The sequence below is a fragment of the Chiloscyllium plagiosum genome, chromosome 18 (genome assembly GCF_004010195.1).
Source record: "Chiloscyllium plagiosum isolate BGI_BamShark_2017 chromosome 18, ASM401019v2, whole genome shotgun sequence".
NCBI lineage: Eukaryota > Metazoa > Chordata > Chondrichthyes > Orectolobiformes > Hemiscylliidae > Chiloscyllium > Chiloscyllium plagiosum.
This window is the reverse complement of record NC_057727.1, coordinates 33,409,518-33,435,065: the sequence shown is the minus strand read 5'-3', so window position 1 is coordinate 33,435,065 and position 25,548 is coordinate 33,409,518. Positions and strand designations below refer to the sequence as shown.

At 40.3% G+C, this 25,548-nt stretch overlaps 1 protein-coding gene across 1 annotated transcript in view; it reads right to left on the bottom strand.

The window, feature by feature from the left end:
* Positions 1-12,457, bottom strand: part of LOC122559031 (filamin-B) — a 148,058-nt gene extending 135,601 nt beyond the window's left edge. The window contains exon 1 of the mRNA XM_043708178.1: positions 12,370-12,457. The gene's annotated coding sequence lies outside the window, so the exon portion shown is untranslated. The remainder of the gene's footprint in view (positions 1-12,369) is intronic.
* Positions 12,458-25,548: the final 13,091 nt, after the last annotated feature.

Sequence of the window (25,548 nt, the reverse complement as noted above, 5' to 3'; positions counted from 1 at the left end):
AGTCTTACTGCAACTGTATATGCTGCTGGCAAGACCATATCTGAATATTGTGAATGGTTTTGGTCCCCTATTTCAGAAAAGATACAATACAAGACGATACAATTCAATACAGCAGGAACAGGCCCTTCAGCCCACCAAGCCTGCACTAAGTCCAGTCTTTACTTAGACCCACTACCTATTGCCTATATGTGGTTTCTATCCCTCTGTTCACCTTCCATTCATGTGTCTATCAAGTTGTGAAACTTGTAAGTGTTCAGAAAACATTTTCAAGGATGTTGCCAGAGTTGGAGGGTTTCGATCTATAAGGAAAGGCTGAATAGGCTGGGGCTATTTTCCCTGGAGCATTGGAGGCCGAGGGATGACCTTATGGAGATTTATAATCATGAAGGGGAAGGACAGGGTGAATAGCTAAGGTTCGGAAAGTCCAGAAATAGAGGGCGTAGGTTTAGGGTGAGAAGGGAAAAATTTAAAAGGGACCTAAGGAGAAACGTTTTCTCTCAGGGTGGTGCGTGTTTGGAATGAGCTGCCAGAGGAAGGGTGGAGGCTGGTACAATTACAGCACTTAAGAGGCATCTGGATGGCTATATGAATAGGAAGGGTGTTGAGGGATATGGGCTGAGTGCTGGAAAATGGGACTAGATTAGGTTGGGGTATCTGGTCAGCATGAACAAGTTGGACCAAAGGGTCTGTTTCTGTGCTGGACATTTCTAAAACTCTATATTGAACTCCATGAGCAAAGCCTCCAGTGACCCACAAACAATGGGTTCCTCTCATGGACAAGGTGCTGTATTTCTCTTCTCTTCGATGGAAACATTGATAGCAGCAGTCACATTTACTTCAGTGCAGCTGATAAATGGCAAATAAATTGCATGTCATAGAAATACCAGGCGATGGCCATCTCCAGTAAGAGAGAACCTAAACATCTCTTAGATATTCAAAGACATTACCATAACTGACTCCCCCAATATCAATATTCTAGGGGCTACCATTGACCAGAAACTGAACTGAATTAGCCATATCATGATAAATTCTCCCGTTGCCTCAACAGATGAGCATTCAGAAAAAGGTATAACAGATTAGAGTATTGCATGTCCTAAGCAATTCTCAAGCCAGCATATGAAGTCAGTGTTATAAGGATGGATGAAATCAATAGCTTTGCACCAGGCTCACTTATCAGGAGGCATTTGACTGTTGCCACAAATGTTGAAATAGCCCTAAGTTGTCTTTCCCTATGTATTGGAACCAAGCTTGAAAGCTCGGAGATTAACTCGGATTTATTGTTATACCTAAGCGATGTCCTGTGATATGAATTCCTAGACTCAGCTGGCAATGTTCATACTGTGGCTACAAGAGCAGGTCTGTGGCTGGGAATTCTGCGGCATGCAACTCACCTCCTGTCTCCTCAACTTTTACACCATCGACAGGACAATTCATAAGTGTGCTGCAGATCCAACAACACTCAAGAGACTTGAAACCATCCATGACAAAATCACCCACTTAATTAGAGCCCCATTCACTATCTCCAACATGCACCCTCTCCTCCATCTACACGTAGAGGCAGCAGCGTGTATCATCTAGAAGATGAGCTGCAGCAACTCAGCAAGGCTCCAGCACCTTGTGATCCATGGCCTCTGCCTTCTAGAAGTTCAATGGCAACAGACAAATGCAAATTACACTCCAAGCCATTCACCATTCTAATCATAAATAAATCACCATCCCTTCTCTGTTGCAGCAACTCCTTCCCTATGAGCACTGTGAAAGTACCTGCACCAGAAACATCCCAGTAGTTCAAGAGGGTAGGATAACCACCACTTTCTCAACAGCAATTGCTGGTCTTACCAACATCCCATTCAAGATAAAAGAAAAGCTTTTTCTTAAGTGCATAAGATCTATTAGAAAATTAATGTAAGGTGTTGCATTTTGGTAAGGCAAATCAGGGCGGGTCTTTAATGATGGAGGAATAGTGCCAAACAAAGAGACCCTAGGGTACACGTTCATAGATCTTTGAAGGTGGAGTCACAAGTAGACATCGTAGTGAAGAAGGTATTTGGCCTTCATTGGCCAATACATTGAGTATAGGAGTTGGAATGTCATGTTGCGGCTGTGCAGGACATCGGTCAGACCACTTTTGGAGTATTGTGTTTAATTCTGGTCTCCCTACTGTGTGCGGACAAGCTATACAAGGATGTTCTGGATCAGTGGTGCTGGAAGAGCACAGCAATTCAGGCAGCATCCAAGGACAGGCAACATCTGGGATGTTGCCAGGTTGGAGGGTTTGAGCTATAGGGAGGGGCTGAATAGGCTGGGGCTGTTTACCCTGGAATGTCGGTGGCTGAGGGGTGATTTTATAGAAGTTTATAAAATCATGAGGGGCATGGGTGAATAGCCAAGGTCTTTTTTCCAGGGTAGGGGAGTCCAAAACTAGAGGGCATAGATTCAAGGTGATAGGAGAAAGATTTAAAAGGGACCTAAAGGGATAACTTTTTCATGCAAAGGGTGGTGCATGGATGGGGATGGATTGAGCTGCCAGAGGAAGTGGTGAAGGCTGGTACAATTACAGTATTCAAATGGCATCTGGATGGGTATATGAATAGAAAAGTTTTAGAGGGATATGGGCCAAATTGTGGAAATGGGACTACGTTCATTTAGGATACCTGGTCGACTTTGGATTGAAGGGTCTGTTTCCGTACAGTACAACTCTATGACTCTGTAAGGGGGTGGGGGAGGGTCTCTTAAACTCATGTTAGCCTAATATCCGTTGAGCTCTGCGCTAAATATACAGTCAGTCAGTGAGTAGGTCGTCACGCTGGACTACACCCTGAAATCATTAAAAGGCGGAGGGAGCCAGTTCCCACAAAGTTTCAGTAGGAATGGGCGCGGCTGAAGCGCGAATTGTATCCCCATTCCTGGGAATAGGTGTGAATAACTTTTTAGTTGCTTATTTTTAATAAAATAACAAATGCGACATTGAAGGTGGAAAGCTATAGAAAACTAACAGTGCATGTCCTGATTCGAAACTTTTTCGGTAACCATGTGGAACTTCATTTGTTTGCAGAGGCGTGATCAGATCAAATAGTTAGGAACTTATACAGGCGTGTTTGTACAGTGATAAATAGGGGAGGTATAAGACGCAGCTTAATTAACACGTTGTCTGTTACTGCATCAAGAGAGATTTATATGCTTACCCAACATAATGTTGTTTTGTAATGTTGACACTAACAAATTACAAATCCGTCGTGTCAACAGTAACTAGGGTGGGGAGCAATTGTCTTTTAGTTTATTGCACTGCTACCCCCTACTGGTATCTTGGTGTACTGTACCTTAAAATCTAACAGGACAGCTGTTAGCTCACCAGAAGTCGAATAACAATTTCATCATAATGACAAAAGTCGAAAGTTCTTGGAGGAGTTATACGGATAAACATTTTAACGTTTGCTTTAATAGTTAAGCAATTGCATAAGAAGTGACTATAGTTTTACGTTTGGAATAAAGATATTTTTAGTGCAAATAGCTTTGATATGGGGCTTCATAACTGTGGTCTACCCTCCTGCAGCTAGTCAGCATGTGCATTGTACGCATGATTAAGTAGAAATATTTTAAAATCACAGTAAAAGACATTATTGGTTTCTAGAGCAGCTGCCAGGGTGAGGTTTTACGATCTGACATTAAAGTATCAGATTTCACGTAGTAAAGAAAAATTATTATGCAGTACATCACAATTTGTAAAAATCTTCCATAAACTTTGTTTTTATTATTTTTAATTAACTAATACTTGAACGATTTGTCATCAGTAAGCTGTTTGATGCTAAATGCAAAAATATTTGCAGTCACAAGGATAAATGTTTGCTTCAGAATGTAGGTTAATAATTTTTAAAAGTGCAAGCATCTATTTAAATATAAAGCAGTGTTTTTATTCTTTTTGTGCTTTCCTCTCTTAACAAATGTCATTTTTAGTAGGACACTAAATCATCTTAATATTCATTTAGCCGTATGTTTTTCTTTAGCTCTAAACTACAGTTTTGACAAGAATTATGTCTTGGGTATCATCATGATCTGGCAATCTAGAGGTTGTCAATTTAATTGCTATCATTGGCAAGTTGTATAATTTATTTCAGTATATGTAATGATTTTGAGCTGACAGCAGAAAATATTTATCATGAAAGAAACAAAGACAAAACAATAAGTAAACTGAAAAAGACACCCAAGGGAAATTCACAAAGAAATCTAGACAGAAGTCTCACAAGAGAAATAATGTATGTCAACGTTGTACCATCATTTAAAAAGGGGTGTGAGGGATAATTATATCAGACCTTGGTGATGGGCAAATTACTAGTTTCAATGTTGAGGGATAGGATTAATTGTTATTTGGAAAGTGCAATGCAGACTATATGATTCGCATATATTTCTAGTATAATTTATACTAAGTTTGGTTTTTTGAGTTGGTAACATATGGGTTTTCTGGGTGTCTGGAATTAATAAATAATTGTATATCTTTCTGTAGCCTCAGTGATTTCTTTTAAAATAGTTTTTTGAGCACTAGCTTTAGAAGAATGGGGTTTTGCATACTTCTGTAGGGTTTTAGAACCAAACAAGATAAACAAACTCTAGTTTAGAAGATCAGGTGTTTTTTAAGCTGAAGGACAATATACATAGCTCAGAGAGAGAGGTTTTTTTTCAGTCTTATTGTGGTTTTCAACTGCCTTGAGATCCTTGGATGAAAATCCAATGCTCCAGAGATGGGAAGGATATAGCAAAAAAAAGTTACCTTGGTGATAGTCCCAAACAATAAGTGTTGGGATAAAATCCTGAAGAGGACTTGAAGCGGAGTTTAAACTCAGATATACTATAGCTAGGAATATGTGTTGCTGGAAAAGCGCAGCAGGTCAGGCAGCATCCAGGGAACAGGAGAATCGACGTTTCGGGCATAAGTCCTTCTTCAGGCTTATGCCCGAAACGTCGATTCTCCTGTTTCCTGGATGCTGCCTGACCTGCTGCGCTTTTCCAGCAACACATTTTCAGCTCTGATCTCCAGCATCTGCAGACCTCACTTTCTCCTATAGCTAGGAATAAACTATCAGAGACTCTAGTGTAGGAATTAGTTACTTTCAGGTACTAGGAAAGATTTTTTTTCCCCTCAATGGTTTGAGTATTGAAAAAGGGGTGCTTTTATGTACTGTACAAGGGTATCCTTTTCGTTGTGAATTTGTAAAGGAATATTTTGGGATTAGTAGGATTATACTTGATTTGATTTATTAGTCACGTGTACCGAGATACAGTGGAAAGTATTATTTTGTATGCTAACCAGACAAATCATACCTTATGTAAGTACACCCGGGTAACAGAACAGAATATGGTGTTACTGCTACAGAGAAGGTCAACTCTAATAGTGTGGTGCTGGAAAAGCACAGTAGGTCAGGCAGCATTTGAGGAGCAGGAGAGTCGATGTTTCAAGCATAAGCTCTTCATCAGAAACGTGGAATTTATGCTCAAAACGTCGACTCTCCTGCTCCTCGGATGCTGCCTGACCTGCTGTGCTTTGCTAGCGCCACACTTTTTGATTCTGATCTCCAGCATCTGCAGTCTCCACTTTCTTCTAATATGAAAGGTTCATTCATAAGTCTGACAACAGCAGGGAAGAAGCTATTCTTAAATCTGTTGGTATGTGTATCTTCCCAATGGAAGAGGGTGGAAGAGAGTATAGCTGGGGTGGGACAGGTTTTTGATTATATTAGCTGCTTTCCCAAGGCAGCTAAATGTGTACAATGAAAGGAAGGCTGCTTTTTGTGATTGACTAGGCTGCATTCAGAACCTTGTAATGCAACTTCTGCTGTGTGTAAGAAACATTTGAATGTATGTTTCATGCAAATAGTTTGGCTGGTTCTCTTTTATCGTCATTTATTTTGGCTAACAAGAACTAGGAGTGGCACAATGGTTAGCACTGCCGCCTCACAGCACCAGAAACCCGGGTTCGGTTCCAGCCTCGGGCAACCGCCTGTGTGGAGTTTGCACATTCTCCCTGTGTCTACTTGCGTTTCCGCCCATAATCCAAAGATGTGCTGGTCAGGTGAATTAACCATGCTAAATTGCCTATAGTGTTAGCTGCATTAGTCATGGGCAAATATTGGGTGGGGAGGTGAGTCTGGGTGGGTTTCTCTTTGGAGGGTCAATGTGGACTTGTTGGGCTGAAGGGCCTGTTTCCATACTGTAGGGAATCTAATCCAGGAGCAGGAGTAGGCAATTTAGCCCCTCAGCCTGCTCTGCCATTTAATACAATCATAACTGCTTACATCTTGGCCTCAACTCCACTTTCCTGCCCGCTCCACATATCCTTTTAATTCATCCCGAATTAAAATCTGTCTATCTCTCCCTTAAATTTGCTCAAAGTCTCAGCATCCACCACACTCTGGGTTAGTGAATTTTAGATTCATTATTCCTTGTGCGAAATAATTTCCCCTCATCTCTGTCTTAAATCTGTTACACCTTATTTTAAAGCTATGACCACTCATTTTAGACTGCCCCATACGAGGAAATATCCTTTTTACATCCACTTTGTCAATCTCCTTTAACATCCTATATTCCTCAGTTAGACCTTCCCTTATTCTTCTAAATTCCAGACAGTATAAGCCTAAACTTGTCAATCTCTCTTCATTAGACAAAGGCCTCATCTCTGGAATCAATCTAGTGAACCTCTTGAACTGCCTTTAATACAATTCCATCTCTCCTCAAGCAAGGGAACGAAAATTGTATACAATACCCAAGGTATAATTTTTTTTAATATTAAAGTAAAATCAGCAACATTGCATGCTTATGTTTCAATGAGAGACACCTTTGCTAAAACAAAAACAAAATACGATCTCTCAAAGCAAGTTTAAGGCTAGGATCTGACATTTTCCAGTAATAACCAATTAGGATCAGAACAAAAGGGATGGATTAATCAGGGATAGGCAGTATGGTTTTGCCAATGGAAGGTTCTGAATTACCAACTTGATTTCATTTTTGAGGCAGTAACACAAAGGATAGCGCAGTGGAACATTGTCTACATGAATTTAGTAAGATATTTGGTCCCACATGGCCGAGTGGTCAGACAATTAAAACCCTTGAGCAAGTGGCAAGTTAGATCCAAAAGTGATTAAGTAACAGGAAACAAATGATGGATTTTTGTAAATTGAAAGCAGATTCCAATAGTGTTACACAGGTCTCAGTATTTGGTCCCTTGCTGTTTATGATTTACTGTACACGAATGAATTAGACTTGAATATCAGGGACATAACTGAGAATTATTTTAGATAACACAATTGCCAGCTGTGTAGTTGATAGTAGAGAGGGAAGATATCAATGATTTGGCTGAATGTGTGCAAACATGCCAAATGGGATTCAATATGGACAGGGAAGACCAGTTTCCCCTAATGAAAAGGCCAATTTCCAAAGTGATAAATTTAAGATGATTGGTGGAAGAATTAGAGGGATCATGATGAAAACATTTTTCTCCCACTGGGTTGTGGGTGTCTGTAATTCACTGCTCAGTTTGGTCATTGAGGCAAAAATCCTTAACTTATTTAAAGCAAAGCTGGATCTGCAGCTGATACATAGTAACCTGCAAGACTAGGGGCTGGTAAATGGGATTAGAATAGGTGGCTAGTTTATTCAGCTAGTACAGACATGGTGGGCTGAAAGGCCTTGTTTTGTGCTGTAACCTTTCTAAGTTTTGAACTTTTAAAATAGTTATTTCCCCAAACAAACTGGACATATTTTACTGAACAGAGCTGTAAATTACCGACTTAGCTTCTCATGATCTGCAAAGAGGCTGACAAGGAACACTCAATATTCTGTTAATTGATCTGAAATTCTTTCACCAATCTTTGATTTTATTGAGCAAAATCTAATTCAAAGGAACAACATTTTATACAAACGTTTGGATTCATTCAATAATATTGTAGGTTTATTAATCTCATGATGTACAAGTATAAAATAATAATCTAGCAACACAGTGGGAGACAACTTAGCTCTTCTACCTGTGCTAACTCTCTGAAAATGCTGTCCAATTAGTCGTGATCCCTGTTTTTCTCTGCCTGCAACCATTACATCATGGGATATTCAGCTCCAAATAATCTGGATGGCGAAGAAGTGAAATGTTTGACAAGTTTACTCTGGATTGCTTTCTGGTGGCCAGGTGCAGTATGTTATTAGTTAGCTTCTGAATGTGATGTGTTATATATCTGTATATATAGAGAAGGGAACAAGTGGAAGATATACTAAAGATTTTCAAAAGCTACAGTGGGAACTGTACTCTAATAGACTACAATCAATTGTTTGAAAGCAGTCAATAACCTTTTTAAATGCCTAAGCTATTCTGTCAATGAAAATTAGCTAGAAGATGAACTTTGAAATTAAATGCAGCACACAGACAGAAAAAAGAAACTGCCTCACAATAACCTAATCTTACTTGACTCTTCCATCAGTGACATAATTAGAATAGTGCAAATAGTGCCATTACATTAACAAAATACAGTGACAGCAGAATGTTGGGATTGTGGTTCAGATTCTTTGTGAAGGTGACAACTCTGATGGAACCTCAGTTAGACCCAAACTTTGGCTGGATTTCACACAAAATAAGCCAGTTCAATCAGTTCTAAATCTAACCAAGAGATCAAAGGGTAGTGGGTTCAAGTTTTGGGGCAATTACTTTGAATAGCACATAGCATTATTGTTGTTGCAATGTATTAAGGCAAAAACAATTCCTAGGCTTGGAACAAAAAAAACAAGATTTGATCAAAGTTACATCATAGGGGAAAGCTATTTAGACTTGTTTCCTGTGCCACTGTTAGTTTTCTGTGTTGTAAACCTATTCATTCCCAGGATTGTATATTCCTAATTTTTAAGTACTTGTGAAATTTCCTTTAAATGATTTAATCTTAGTCTCAAAATTTACATGTCATAAAGCATTCCATGGTCTAAGGAACTCTCAGTTCAAAAACCTTCCTTTTCCCTGCCCTTTTGGTTTTTCCAGCAAGGATCGTCAGTCTCTGAGCAAATTTTGCCTATTCGATCAACAATGAAAACAGCATTTTATTATTTACTCACAAACACAGGTTTCAGTCAGCCTTTGCTGACCGCTCTTCTCTTGGTGTTGTTCTTACTCACGTAAACTCACATTGCGCCCGGCTCTGCAGGAAAATGTTTCCTTTCCGTTTCCCCCTTCATCTGGCCCATCTTCCAAAACCTTAAGATCAAATCCCATTCTCTCCTAACCAGCCAAGGGCCAAAATTATCTTCCCCTGAATGTCTGAATTCCCTTTTCGAAAAGCCACAAACCTCTGATCTTTATTCAATCTGTTTCCCTCTCACCCTTGGACCCCCATTTTCCTTTATCTCCAAACTCTTAATTCCAAGTTCCATTCCCCTGGGTCCTCTGAACATAATGCACTGTTTTCTCCTGCTTTCTGGACGTATGTTTTGGTTTTCAACTCAAAACTGCCTTGAAGTTTGAATTTTACTGTAACCCCTGCAAATGTTAATGATTAAAGTTGGATTCAAAATCCAAAAGGGCCTTATCTATCTCTAGAGACACACTCCATCTTGCAGCAAAGAACATAGTTTCAAAATCAATTTAAAACTCAGCTTGGAACTCCTGGATATTTTCTAAACCTTATTTGGTGTTGGAGCAGGCAATATGTACATCAAAATTTCTGTGTAGAGTTTGCACATTCTCCCCGTGTCTGCATGGGTTTTCTCTGGGTGCTCCGGTTTCCTCCCACAGTCCAAAGATGTTCAGTTCAAGTGAATTGGCCATGCTAAATTGCCCACAGTGTTAGGTGCATTAGTCAGAGGGAAATGGGTCTGGGTGGGTCACTCTTCTGAGGGTCGGTGTGTAATTGTTGGGCCGAAGGGCCTGTTTCCATCCTGTTGGTAATCTCATCTATGCAAGTTTGACAATCTTTCTCCTTTTCAATTCTATCCTTCTAGAAATGAATCCTAGTGTTTCATTTAAGACTTTTATCAAGCTGCACCACTTCCTACATTCTGTTGTGTTCTTCTTATGCATGATCTACATGCCAGCCATCCTGCCTAAAAGTTATTGTTAGCAAAGTTGCAAGATTCCACATGTATTCAGTGAGGTTTTATATAAATGTTAATTTTGTTTACATAAACAAAGCATGTACCATGTTTCGGTGTATTAATACATAACATTCTTGTTTTCTAAGGTAGTAAATGGAGTTTTTCTTTTGTAATCTGAGAGAGGCCCAACCATTTCCCGGCCGTCTCAGGCTTTCTTCAGCCAATACCTCCTTCTGCTCCTCGGCCTACTGTTTCATGTGTTCACCAGACCCCGCCCAGCCCTACCATGGGCCGGAAACAGATCTGCTCCCCTCCCATCCCATTCCATTCCATCCCCCTTGCTGACCTTTGATCAGGAGCGAACCAACTGAGGCGATAGCAATGTAGTGTGCATACTATTTAAAATAAACTGATTTAATCACGTGGACCAGAACTGCAAATACATTGACTCATGGAAGAACGGGACAAGTAGTAGGCAAAAGAGAGTCAACACAGAAATAACACACCTGTCGGACCCACTCACTAGATAAGTCTAAGGGCGACACCAAACAACCATAACTCAATCACAGGCGGGGAGCAGACAGTTAAAGAGAGAATGAGGGGACAGAGATCCAGCAAAGGCCGGGAAAGAAGATGATAGACGGCTGAGCCAGAGCTTGCGACAGCGAGCGAAATGCACACTGAGAAACAGAATGAAAAATGGTTACGGCGGCATTCTCGAATTTGAACAGTGAATTTTAACGTTAAGATCATATTCTTTAAATCACAAATCAGATCTAAAGATTCGTTCTGCTTTCACAGCGTGCTCACAAACAACGCGTTTTATCGGTGACAAGCGACTGTGCTGATAAATTAACACAACCCCAGGTTATAGTCCAACAGGTTTATTTGGAAATACTACCTTTCGGAGCGCTGTTCTTTCATCAGCTACCCGACTAATATTTCCAAATAAATCTGTTGGACTATAACCTGGTGTTGTGTAATTTTAACTTCTTGAATGTTATCAGGACGTCTGCGAATATGAGTTGGGAATTCCATATATTTTGGAGGAGATTTCCTCCGAAGTGTTTTGAGCACGGTGTGTAATTTACTGAGACCATCCTGTTGGGTAGGTGCTGGCCCTATGTGGAGGGGTTACAGGTAGACTGCACAGCAACTCTCTGCAGTTCCTATTGATGACGAAGACTATCGGAAGTCCCGGGTCAACGGAATATCATCAACAGCTTTAACAGAAGCACCGATTCCACCCCCTTTCCCAGTTGCAATGTTAGAACTATCTCATCTTCATACAATAAACTGATCGCCAGTATCCAAATAGTGACAGCAATCATTTCTTGTCGGAGGTTTCTAACTTCTGTTTTCCCATGCCATAGAAACTGGGTTGAGGTTTGCTTTTTATTCCAGCCTCGAAGCAACGTTTTGAAGAAGGAGACCTCTAGCCCAGGGACAGAGCCCCATTGAACTTCTGCACCTCTGGCATATTTGTACCGAGGACTCTGCATGACCTAGTGACCCAATTCCACCTCCAGCCTCTCGTTCTTTAAATGTATGAAGTTTAGAACCAGACAGCGTTTTCTGAGCACTGCGTTAACATTTCCATCCATGTTCATAAACATGGGGAGCAGCCCGGTCTTTCGCGTCACCTTACTGTTGCTGCTTGTAGTTTTCTGTTCATTCACTTGGAAGGTGATACAACTTGGACGAAATGAATTTTCTCAATCACCTCCCACCACCACCCTTACAAATTGCCTATTTCCCTTGTTGTATGTAACAACATTCATCTGGGTAATCACCTTGATTAACAAAACAAACATCTCTGACAGATTTGGGCCGAATACAGCGTGAAACATTGCATGGCCGACTACAGTATAGGGCGAACAGATCTCCCGGATTCAGATACACACATGCAGCCATCTCAAAGCACGTGCCCAGAGGCACAGCGCTACTTTCCCCGACTTTACAAAGCTGTGTTTTAGCCAGTTTATATTACTTCATTTCCTCATCTAGTGGAGACAAGTTTATATGCTTTTGCAAAGACAATACACCTCTCTCTCCCTTCACACGCTCGAAATGAGATTCCGCATCACTCACTCATTCCCTCAACATACACAGTTCACTGCCCGGTTCAGCTTTCCCAGTCAATCGCTTCTCTCTATAAAATGAAAACCTTTCCTCTAACTTGTTCTCATCTTGTTGTAAATCATGATGTCACCATGTGAAATGAACCAGAAATCCGCCGATTCTCTGGCGGTTCCAACCACGGATTGTTTTCCAAAAACAAAGTCAGAAACATAACTCCTGTGGTAAACTTACCCCAACGCTGAGAGCAGCTGAGTTTGACAAACTATCTGTTTCCTTCTGTCTGCGCTGCACAGGTCCACTGGTAAACCGGAGTCTTTCTGCTCTGAGCCGCCTTGAAGGAGAGAGCGTCGCTGTTTTAAACAGAACGGTGTAAAGCGACAAGGACCTGGAACTGATTTAAACTCTGATCCCCCACCGCTTGCTTGTCTTTTAAAACATTACGTAATGCCATCGCTATGTTCATTCATTTAACAGGACCAAAAAAAAACATTAACCCCTTCCTTCCATTGTCCTGTATCCCATTGAAGCAGAACTTTACAACTTTACAAGCTTCAATTGTTCAAACCCTATCATCAAGATGTTCTAAATACAATTAACTGGATGTCAGTTATCTGTACAGTATAATTCTGAATTCGTTCACAAATTTTAATGTATCATATTTCAACAATGAAATGCTAAACACTACTAATCGATATCCCCAGGTCTGATTATAGCTGAATAAGCGGAATGTTTGAAGTGAGAGTTGCAAAATTGAATTAAATTAAATTGGGTTAGTTATCGAATCCTGTACGCCCATCACAACCAGCACCAGCTCCATCCCCCGCATTTCCCCAAAAAACTAACCTCTGCAGTTTATTGGTGTTAGTGATATACTTGATCCCCATCAACAAATGAAACACTCCAACCCTGCATCATTCAGAGTTGGTGATGTTGGATAGATTGAGTAAACGAGGTTCCCCAGAATTGTCCCGACTCTGTCTGTTTCGGGATAGATATGGTGTCAGTTAAGGGATGGCCCAGAGCACGTCCCAGTTTGACTCCTGTGTGCAACAGCGGTGCTCACATTCCTTCCCCTCGCTAACAGCCTGAGTGATGTTCTGGCCAACAATAGAGCGTTCTGCCTGTTTTACTTGCAGAACATGACACGGCGTACAGCCTGACACCACTTTGGTGAATTAAATGTGTTGCTTCTGCTTAGATCCCAATCCCTTGTTTTGTTTAAAAGCTACTGCACGGCGACAAGCTTTCACTGATCACATTGTAGTTGGTGAAACGTAAGGCTTGGGAAGCGAGTCGCTGTTGACATTCCGTGACTGAAACGCAGGATAGAGTGGAAGGGGGTGGAGTGGAAAGGAACCCCTGCCTCTTTAGGTGATGGGTAATGTTCAGTGAAAGCCCCAAGGCTGAGGGCCCCATTCTCAGTGTGTGCTGTACAGGATCTGGCAGCTCGTGAAGAAGCGCTTGAACCGCGGGATTACGACTGAGGGGCACTTTATACATAGTAGGGGGAAAAGGCAGCATGGAGCCAGCTCAGTTATTACAGTCCAGGAACATGGAGTTGCTGATATGTTGGAGTGTTACATGGAAATGGATTGGCATGGTTGCAGTTACAAAGTTCAGTTAAAGCCCGGAAGGCGATAATTAATGTTTAATATTTAATTATAAAAAATCACCAGAGATATTAAAAAGCGGTCTGACTTTAAAGTTAGCATTGAAGTTGACCTCTACCGATTTGAATGTGGAAACACTTTCAATACCCATTTTTGAACACACCGCAACTTTTATTATCCCCTTAGACAGGCCTGTTATTTAAAGATCTAGTCAGGTATATAAATTACCCCAATTTAAAAAAAAATGAAGATATGGGAAAGTAGTGTTTACAACACTGAAGTCTTAAACAATGCGTCTATGTATTCAGTATGGCATTTTTTTTTACAAAAAGACTGAGTCAGAATCAGGCGCTTCAGAAATCATTGTTGTGACATTTATTAAATAGTTTTTGGATCATTTTGTATAATCTGATCTCACGGCTCGCAGTTCTCTTAGCAGAGTGCAACAATTGCTCAGTGCAGCATTTGTAGTTGCAATCAGTAACTTGTTTGTCTGTGAGAAGCAATAATAATGCCCAATAACTATCTTAAATATAGATCATATATGCAAGTATCATGGGCGATTGTCTTGGGAACATTATGTCATTGGCATGTCTGGTTTTACTTAAGAGAGTTTCCTTTCTGACGCCGGTGAAGTTAGCCTGAAAAAAGACGGCGTTACATTCTTCCAAATCGTTTTATTTGAGCCTACTTTACGTGTTATCTGTTTATTGTACAACAAAGATGTCCTCAAGAATGTTTGCTTTGGAGGATACTTTAAAAAATACATTTACATAGTGTTTCGGATTCAATTGGATTTATCTCCATATAACATAAATAAACGAGTTAAATTTCATACATGTGTGAACGTGACTATTTTTACAATCAGCTATGAAATCTAATTTTACGGTGAAGATTATTCTGTCTATATAGTCAAGCGACATTATTATATCCTGATAAAAGTTTGAGAACCTAGTTTGGTTGTCCCTGCTGCTCGCAAGTCCACATCATGCATTCGTTGTGCCATTAAGCCAGCTCTCCCAAGTCAATTGAAGTTAATACGTTGAAAGTTATTGCATTAAGGACATTCCATAGTACAAATAGATTCGAACAAATGTCGATAGAGGTTGATACGTGGGGAAGAGTGGAAAGTTCTGGGTTATTCAGTTTTGCAAGTTGATTATCCCTTAGCGACAGAAATCAGCATTGGAGAGTTCACAGTGATTTCAACAAAACTTTCTGAAGTCGATCATACCATGAGTAACATAAATTCGCCGAGAAATTGCACGCTAGTGCCCATATTGATGCCTGAAAAATAATTTAATTCACTGAAAAATCTATTTGCATAACATTTTCGTTATTTAATTACTTATCCGTTTCTTCAAAATATATACTTTTATATAATAACTAGGAACAAAATACTCTTTGTAACCATCAGGGATTTAACATTGGATTAACTAAAGAGTATTGAGCATTACTAACCAAAACAGATGTGAACATTTGTATGCTCAGATAAGCAATGTTATATTTTATAAGGACTTGCTCAGAATAGGAGAGAATGAGAATTATTTTTGTCCATTGGATTTCCATGTTATTGAATAGACTAGAATTGGATGGGTCCAGTGCAAATTTTTCATTGAGAGAAAATGGAAATTGGTTTCATTCTTTGGAATTTACAATTGGTTAATAACTATCTTTAAATTGGCCATGAACCATCTGGAAGGAATTTTTAAAAAATGATTCTGAGGAAGTTCCTGATATAATCAAATTGTACAAAGTAAGCATTAAAACAATTTCACATTCTTAGTCAAATAAGTTAGAAGCAGCTTTTTAGTACACAAATTTATATAATGAATGTATTAATAAATTAATATATTTTATTTCACACATATCTCCATAATAAATATAGAATACAGAGTACATAACATGACTGATTTTTATTCAATTCTTGTGTGAGAGTTTCTGACTGATAAACACTGGTATGTTTGTGGCTTTATAACATTCTTGTGGAGGGGTACTTATAGAAATAAGATCATATAACCACAAAACATTGCAGGCCAGTATAAACTGATTTATGTTCCAATCATATTAAATATATAATGAATACATTGGATTGTGGGAACAGATTGATACAATGTGCAGGATTACAATCTTTTCAGGTCTGGGTGATAGCTCATTTGGAGACTGGACCATTAGAATGAAATTGTTAATGAAGATACATTCATTGCAGAAGCTGTCCATAATCTGTCACTAATTTGATTCAAATTAGCAGTTTTTATTCAATGTTAACAGGATGGCTGAAGTGAGAAATGATTAAATTCAGACTGGTGTAGTTGGGATTTGACACAGTTGCCAGGAAATTCATCAGCAGGGCAAATGAAAACCTTAACTTTGAGTGTTATGAACTTCCATTCATTGTGAGCTGGAGGATACATTAATTTGTAAAATAGGAACCTTACACCAAATGTATTGCCTTGTTGCTAAAGGGGAAATTTAATGCAACTTGTTACATCTCTATTCGATCAGCAGGGACAATTGCTCTGCCTCCTTTAGATAAATCCAATGTTAATTGCTTTTGCCACACCCTTAGAACCATACAATGTCAGTCTGGCTTTTATCTCTATTTTTACAATTGCTCATGAACTCAATTAAAATCTATCTCTGTTTCTGGAGATGTTTCTCTAAATATTGACTTTACTTTACCTTATACCTATGTTCGAGTGTGACATCAAGTTACATTACAACTTTGTGACACCTGAAATATGATAGGGACTTGTAAAAAAAATTCACACACAAAATTAAATTGCAACATACCTTATTTATCTCTGTTTTATCATAAAACTATACATGTGTGGCAATGGCATTTTTAAATTGAGTACAATAGAACATAAAACAGTAAAGCACAGGTACAGGCTCTTCAATCTAACATGTCTGTACTTACCATGTTGCCATTCTAAACTAATTCATGTTACCTGCACATGGTTCAGATCCCTCAATTACCTGCCTGATCATGTGTCTGTCCAGACATCTCTTAAATGTTGCTGTTATGTCTACTTCTGCCACTTACCCCAGCAGCGCGTTCCAGGCACTTACTACTCTCTGTGTAAAAGACTTGTCTTGCACATCTTTAAACTTTCCTCCATTGACATTAAACCTAAGCAGCCGAGTTTTGACATTTCCACCCTGGGGAAAAGTTTCCAACTATCCAACTTATCTATGCCTCTCAGAATTTTATATACTTCTATCAGGTCACCCCACAGCTTCAGATGCCATAACAAAAACAATCCAAGTTTATCCAATCTCTTCTTATAGCTAATACACTCCAATCCAGGCTACACCCTGGTAAATCTCTTTTGCACCCTTTCCAAATCTCCACATCCTTCCTATTGTATGGAAACCAGAGCTGCACACAATACTCCAAACTAAAATTTTATATAACTGTGACATGACTTGCCAACTTTTATACTCAATGTCCTGATGAATGAAGACAAGCGTGCCTTCTTTAGCACATTATCCACTTGTGTCACACTTTCAGGTAGCTATGGACTTGCACCCCAAGATTCCCCTGGATAGCCAATGCTCCTAAGGGTCTTACCATTTACTGTATGCTCTCCTCTTGCATTTGACCTCTCAACATGTAACACCTCACACTTGTCAGAATTAAACTTCATCTGGCATCTCCCTGCCCAACTTTCCGACTGATCTATATCCTACTGTGTCTTCTGGCAACCTTCCTCATTATCTGCAACTTTTACATCATCTGCAAATGTGCTAGTCAGAACACCTATATTTTCACCTTTATTTCAATTAATTATTACAAGCAACAGAAGTCCTAGGACTGAACCTTGCAGAATACTGCTGGTCACAGACCTCCAGTCAGAAAAAAACACACCTCCACAACTACCCTCTATCTTGTATGACCAAACCAATTTTGTATCAAAGTCACAGGAATCCCATGAGATTTAATCTTCTGGACCAGCATACCGTGAAGGACTTCGTCAAATGCTTTAGTAAAGTATATGTAAGTAACAGTTAATACTCTGCCTTCATCAATCATCTCTGTTACTTCTTCCAAATTTGTGATACAAGATCTCCCGCACAGAAAGCTATGCTGACTATCCCTAATAAGTCCATTCTTTTCCTATTGCAAGTAAATCTTGTTCCTAAGAATCCTTTCCAATAATTTCCATACCACAGATGTAAGCCTATAATTTTCTGAATTATCCCTGTTGCCCTTCTTAAACAAAGGAACAACATTGGCTGTTCTCCAGTCTTCTGCAACCTCATCTGTTTCTAAAGAGGCCCCAGGAATCTCTTCACTTGCCTCCTTCAGATGGAATAGATTCCATCAGGCCCTGGGGACATATAGAATCATAGAACTGCACAGCATGGAAACAGACTCTTCAGTTCAACTTGTCCTTGCTGACCAGATATCCTAAATTAATCTCGTCCCATTTGTCAGCATTTTGTTCATATCCCCCTAAACTCTTCCTATTCATATATCCATCCAGATGCCTTTTGAATGTCATAATTGTACCAGTCTCCATCATTTCCTCTGGCAGCTCATTCCATACACACGCCACCTCTGCATGAAAACATTGCACCTTAGGTCCCTTTTAAATCTTTCCCCTCTCACCTTAAACCTATGCCCTCTAGTTTTGGACTCCACTACCCGGGGTAAAGACCTTGGCTATTCACCCTATTCATCCCCCTATAAGGTCATCCCTCTATAAGGTCATCCCTCAGCCTCCAAAGCTCTGGGGAAAGTAGCTCCAGCCTATTCAACCTCTCCCTATAGCTCAAATGCTCCAATCCTGGCAACATCCTTGTAAATCTTTTCTGAACCCTTTCAAGTTTCACAGCATCCTTCCTGTAGCAGGGAGACCAGAATTGCATACAGTATTCTAAAAGTGGCCTAATCAATGTCCTGTACAGACACAACATGACCTCCCAATTCTTATACTCAATGCACTGATCAATAAAGGCAAGCTTACCGAACGCTTTCTTCATTATCCTGTTGACCTGGGAATGCACTTTCAAGGAACAAGAACTTGCATTCCAAGGTCTCTTTGTTCAGCCACACTCTCTAGGATCTTACCAGTAAGTGTATAAGTCCTGCCCTGATTTGCCTTTCCAAAATGCAACACCTTACATTTATCTAAATTAAACTCCATTTGCCACTCCTCAGCCCATTAGCCCATCTGATCAAAGTCCTGTTGTACTCTCAGGTAACCTTCTTCATTGTCCACTACAACTCCAATTTTAGTGTTATCTGCAAACTTGCTAACCATACCTCCTACGTTCACATCCAAATCATTTATATAAAACAGTGGACCCAGCATTGGTCTTTATGGTACACCGCTGGTCACAGGCCTCTAGTCTGAAAAGTACCCCTCCACCACCACCCTTCTAATTTCAAGCCAGTTCTATATCAAAGCGGCTAGTTTCTTCCTATATTTCATGTGATCTAACTTTGCTAACCACTCTACCATGAGGAACCTTGTCAAATGGTCAGGCAGCATCCAGGGAACAGGAGATTCGACGTTTCGGGCACAGGCCCAATTTCCTGAAGAAGGGCCTGTGCCCGAAACGTCGAATCTCCTGTTCCCTGGATGCTGCCTGACCTGCTGTGCTGTTCCAGCAATAAAGTTTCAACTTTGATCTCCAGCATCTGCAGACTCACTTTCTCCTCGAACCTTGTCAAATGCCTTACTGAAGTCCATATATGACATCCAACACCTCTTAATATCGAAATGCCCTGTAGTATCAATATACCTCTCCCTAATTATACCATCATTCATGTCCTTCTCCTTGGTGAATACTGATGTAAAGTACTTCCTCTGGCTCCATGCATAAATTCCTTCCTTTGTCCTTGAGTGGACCTAGCTAACCTCTTGCTCCTAACATATAGATATAAAATGCCTTGGGATATTCCTTAATCCTGGTTGGCAAGGACATTTCATGGTCCCTTTTTGCTCTCCTAATTCCATGTTTAAATTCCTTCCTGCTTCCTTTATATTTGAAACCTTACATCTGTTTCCTTTTTCTTCTTGACTAACCTTTCAAAATCTCTTGTCATCTGGGGTTCCTAAATCTTGCCATCCTTATCTTTCATCCTCACAGGAAAATGCTGACCCTGAACTCTGATCATCTGGCCTTTAAAAGACTCCCACATGTCAGATGTAGATTTACCCTCAAACAACAACTCCCTAATCTAATTTCTCCAGTTCCTGCCTAATACCTTTGTAATTCACCTTCCCCCAGTTTAGCATTTCCACCTGAGGAAAGTCTTATCTTTATCCATAGCTATCTTAACATTTATGGAATTGTGATCACTGCTCCTAAAATGGTCCCCCACTTAAACTTTGATCATCTGTCCAGCCTTAGCCCCCAATACAAGGTCTAGTATGTTTCTTCCCTAGCTGCATTATCTACATATTGTTTCAATCAACCTAACAATATATTGCAAGTACTTACCATTTTTGAATGATATATTATGATGCAAGTGAAGCATTAAATTCATTCAAGCTATATATGTGTTTAATGTGCTCATCAACATGCTGGAGAATAGAATTCTTATCATTTCATGTATCAGCATTACGATCCAGGACATCCAGGTCTAGTATGATGCAGTCAGATATGTAATAAAATTTTCCTCACATTCCCAAGCAATATGTTCATCCCCAAATCCAAAATGATACCTTAAATGCACATGTGTGACAATTTATTTCTATGTGATGTTATTATTCTGACATTACTTTTGATAAAAGTGTCTGTTTTGTTTTGTAGGCACAAAGATGAAAAGAGAAACGAATTGACTTCTAAGTAAATGATATGCTCTTAAAAGATCCCATTATTTCAGCACATTACACAGCAAGGAGTTTGATCCTTAATGTTACACTATGTTTGGATTCTGTTTTTCAAATAATCTGAATAGTATTCATATTAACTAATCAGTAATGTGACAAACAAATTGATTTTTCATTTTACTGTTTTATTGGGAATGTTTCCTTTTTGAATTGACATATTCTTTCCTGAACACAGCTGCAACATCTGTTCTCCAGGCAGTTTCAGTGGGTGGGAGCAGATCTGCAGCTGAAAGTGATTACTGTCCAGAGGGCAAATTGTCCTGAGAGGGTGACATCACACAGCAGTTGGCTACAAGGCTTTTATTCCCTGACATTCTTCACTTATTTAGTGTTTGTTAAAGGTTATGTCATGATGGCCAACACCTTAAAATTTTAAAATGCTGATGCACTATGACCAGATGCACAATGACTACTTAATGATTCATTTCAATATTCAATTTCTTCTTGTATAGGAATGCCATTTGACATTTCGGATAACATGCATGTACGTTTTTGTTTTTAAAGTTAATTTTATTATTTTACTTTGCTTGTTATATGACTTGATTTCAGGATAGTACCTCCTCCTCTGGATTATTGGAATCTGCAGCAATAGACCCTGCATGATTGGCTGGTGTGAGTAGTAAGGTAATTCCTTTAAATCTCCATTATTCTCGATATGTTGCTGAAGAACAGGGATCAGAGTAAGGTTGAATTCCACTCACTTTGCACTCACTTTGATATTCATTCTAATGTGAAAGTTTATCTTTGGGATGCTGAGACATGCTTGGGTATGTGGTACTCTGTTGTAGACACTTTGAACTGGCTTGGCAAAGTGAGTACCACAGTCCTTTTCTTGTGGCTGTAAAAAATGTCATAGATATATATGTTACTAACTTTGAAATATCAGGATCTTTAAAATTTAAGAGCTTTGGAGCCCCACTGTGGCACAAGTCATCACAAGTGTGAAATATGATCAACTTAATTTCTACAATGATTCATGCCTGAATGTGAACACCATCTCAGATGAAAGAAACTTACACTAGTTTTCACCAATGAACAATAAATAAATATACACCATACCAAACCTATCCTCTCACAATTGGCAAACAGATTATTAACAACTAATAAAAACATAAACTATACCCTATTTAAATTCACACATATTAATTTACACATAAGACAGGCAGGACAAATAACATACCTTTCTTTTGGAGTATCATGGGTAGAAAACATAAATAAAATGGAACAACCTCTTTCGATCAGAGTCCAACCGAAAAGGTAAAATTAGATGGTTTTCTGACAGATTTTGTTTTGTTTTGGTGGTGATAGCATCTTGTTGTTGACTGTGGCAATCTTCAATTTGGTAGCCAGTCATTTAGACCTAGGTCTTGGTGCATTTTAAATGTCTTTCTTCGTAAAGTCTTTGTGTGTTGGTTCTTTTCCACTCTGAAAGAGAGTGAATTATTTCACTTGCTGCATGCCTTTTTGAGGTCTGTGTCACAACTGATCTCTCTGCTCTGAATTCAGTGACAAGCTGCCACTTTCAACAATTCTAACCATTGCGAAGCAGTTACTTTTTATTTAAAGATATCTTGTGCCAGGGTGCCTCTCAAAAATATTGAAATCCAGCTTCTTAGGAAAAAATCTTTGCATAGCCAAAATGCGACAACACAGTGGCAATTTGTCTTTATTCATCCACAGGAATATGGTGTCACTGGCAAGGCCAGCATGTATTTCCCATTGTTTATTGCTTGAGAAAAGTATGTGCCATCTTCAGTGGAGACCATGTTGTGTAGATACAACCATATTTATACTAGGGAGGCAGTTCCAGGACGTGGACCCAGCAACAGTGAAGAAATGGTGACACTGTTCCCAATTAGGATGGTGTGTGACATGGAGCACATTGTGCAAGTGGTGGTATTTCTGTGTGTTTGCTGCCACTGTCCTTCAAGGTAGTAAAGGTTGCAGGTTTGGGAGAATCCATTGGGGAAGGTTTGACAAGTTGCTGTATCAACGTACCTATTACTAGATATAGATAGATCAACATCTTTAACACAGTGAATTGAGGGAAAAGAGGGTAGGTTATCAGATCCAATTGATATTTTAATAAGGACCTACTGTTGAACTCAACAAACAAGCCCGTGCTATGTCTTAGGGTCACCTATACTGCATTTGAGTAGTATGTCATTGCTCACTGTTTTCCGTATTTCACTTTCCTGCGTACAGCGAGAAGGAGGTTCTCCTTTCCTCATTCACTAAGCCATGGTGACTGTATTTACTGCAGTGATACATCATTAACAGGTCTCCTCACATCCTCTTCCAGGTCCTCTTGTTCTGGCCCATCCAAGAGGCCCCACAGCCTGAGCTCCTTGTTTCTTGGGACTTGGTGCAGTCCTAGCATTGACCACTGCTCCTGGTGGCTCCGCTGGTGCCATAGAGCTATTGGCCAATCAGCTACCTGCCAAGATTCAGAGGTGGGATGTTTTTCCTGAGGAAGGAATGGGGGTCAGCTAGAAAACCAGCCAATGGCGTGAAGTCTTTTTGGGCCTTGTCCCTCAACTAGAGACACCAGGCTCACACCTTATAGTTGGTTCAGAACCAAAGTCAGGAAACTTGTCATGGTTGTCAACAGTCCTTGGTCAATTCAAGCCTTCAGTCTGGAGGTCCAACAAGTCAAGGGCAGCCTGAGATACTAGTCCAGAGTCTCAGAAACAGTCAGTCAGCCACTCGGGATGGTCAGAATCAGGATGGTCTCTCCATACAGGGTTGGGAGCTGAACTTTGGGCAGCCCACCACCCTCTTTGACTTTTTCTGTGCTGCTGGAATGAGAGAGAGGCAGGTATTACAGAAGGTGAAAGCACGGCTGTTAAGGCAGCACAGAGGGCATGGAGGGTTAATGCTGTCAGGAGGTTGGAGTGACAGCAAGTGTGGGAAGATGCTACAGGCAATAGTGAGGTTGGTAGAGCAAGAGATGGGTACAGTAGCAGAGGTAGAGTGAGTGTGAAATTTCAGAAAGAAGATGGTGGCATTTATGTTGGCAGAGCAGTGGAAGTCTTCCTACAATGCTGGGTATTCTTTCAGAGGCTGAGGCTACACTGACTGGAGCAGACTGGCATAGTCTGGCAGTGTGGTCTTGACTGCTGCTTTTGGGAGGAAGAGGATTTCCCATATCTGCATCACTCCACCCACTAAGTCCCTGACACCAAATAGGCCATAAATTTTCACTTGGCTGCTGTGTCCAGGGCAAATGTCAGGAACCATAAAGCTGCTGCAATTCTGGTTCATTCTGGAATATCCTGCCAATGGCGAGGGATTAGTAGCATAGAGTCATAGAGTCATAGAGATATACAGCATGGAAACAGACCCTCCGATCCAACCCGTCCATGCCGACCAGATATCCCAACCCAATCTAGTCCTACCTGCCAGCGCCCGGCCCATATCCCTCCAAACCCTTCTTATTCATATACCCATCCAAATGTCTCTTAAATGTTGCAATTGTACCAGCCTCCACCACATCCTCTGGCAGCTCATTCCATACACGTACCACCCTCTGCGTGAAAAAGTTGCCTCTTAGGTCATTTTCACTACACCTCCAATTTTGGTGTCATCTGCAAACTTACTAACCGTACCTCTCATGCTCGCATCCAAATCGTTTATGTAAATGACAAAAGTAGAGGGCCCAGCACCGACCCTTGTGGCACTCCACTGGTCACAGGCCTCCAGTCTGAAAAACAACCCTCCACCACCACCCTCTGTCTTCTACTTTTGCACCAGTTCTGTATCCAAATGGCTAGTTCTCCCTGTATTCTGTGAGATCTAATCATGCTAATCAGTCTCCCATAGGGAACATTGTCAAATGCCTTACTGAAGTCCATATAGATCACATCTACTGCTCTGCCTTCATCAATCCTCTTTGTTACCTCTTCAAAAAAACTCAATCAAGTTTGTGAGACATGATTTCCCACGCACAAAGCCATGTTGACTATCCCTAATCAGTCCTTGTCTTTCCAAATACATGTACATCCTGTCCCTCAGGATTGCCCACCGCTGACGTCAGGCTCACTGGTCTATAGTTCCCTGGCTAGTCCTTACCACCCTTCTTAAACTGAGGCACCAATTAGCCAACCTCCAGCCTTCTGACACCTCACCTGTGACTATCAATGATACAAATATCTCAGCAATAGGCCCAGCAATCACTTCTCTAGCTTCCCACAAAGTTCTAGGGTACACCTGATCAGGTCCTGGGGATTTATCCAGCACTTGCTCCTCTTTAATATGGACATTTTGCAAGGTGTCACCATCTATTTCCCTACATTCTATATGTTCCATATCCTTTTCCACAGTAAATGGTTTAGTATCTCCCCCATTTTCTGCGGTTCCACACAAAGGCCGCCTTGCTGATGTTTGAGGAGCCCTATTCTCTCCCTAGTTACCCTTTTGTCCTTAATATATTTGTAAAACCCTTTGGATTCTCCTTAATTCTATTCGCTAAAGCTATTTCATGTCCCCGTTTTGCCCTCCTGATTTCCCTCTTAAGTATTCTACTTCCTTTATACTCTTCTAACGATCCACTTGACCTATTCTGTCTCTACCTTACATATGCTTCCTTCTTTTTCTTAAACAAACCTTCAATTTCTTTCGTCATCCAGCATTTCCTATACCTACCAGCTTTTCCTTTCATCCTAACAGGAATATACTTTCTCTGGATTCTCGTTATCTCATTCCAGACGGCTTCCCATTTTCCAGCCGTCCCTTTACCTGCGAACATCTGCACCCAACCAACTTTTGAAGGTTCTTGCCTAATACTATCAAAATTAGCCTTTCTCCAATTTAGAACTTCAACTTTTAGATCTGGTCCATCCTTTTCCATCACTATTTTAAATCTAATGGAATTATGGTCGCTGGCCCCGAAGTGCTCCCCCACTGACACCTCAGTCACCTGTCTTGCCTTATTTCCCAAGAGTAGGTCAAGT